Raw genomic sequence first — 201 nt, 5'->3', positions numbered from 1 at the left:
CCTTACAGACTTCTGACTCGGACCGAGCCAGTTTTGACTCGGACAGAGTCAGTACAGAAAGTTGTCCGGTTGTCAAGTTTTGGTTCAGATTGTTTTCGGCTTCTGACTCGGACCGAGCCAGTTTTGACTCGGACAGAGTCAGTACAGAAAGTTGTCCGGTTGTCAAGTTTTGGTTCAGATTGTTTTCGGCTTTTTATTTCG

This window comes from Tarenaya hassleriana, unplaced genomic scaffold (assembly GCF_000463585.1).
Source record: "Tarenaya hassleriana unplaced genomic scaffold, ASM46358v1 Cleome18, whole genome shotgun sequence".
Classification (NCBI taxonomy): Eukaryota; Viridiplantae; Streptophyta; class Magnoliopsida; order Brassicales; family Cleomaceae; genus Tarenaya; species Tarenaya hassleriana.
This window is presented reverse-complemented; position numbering follows the sequence as displayed.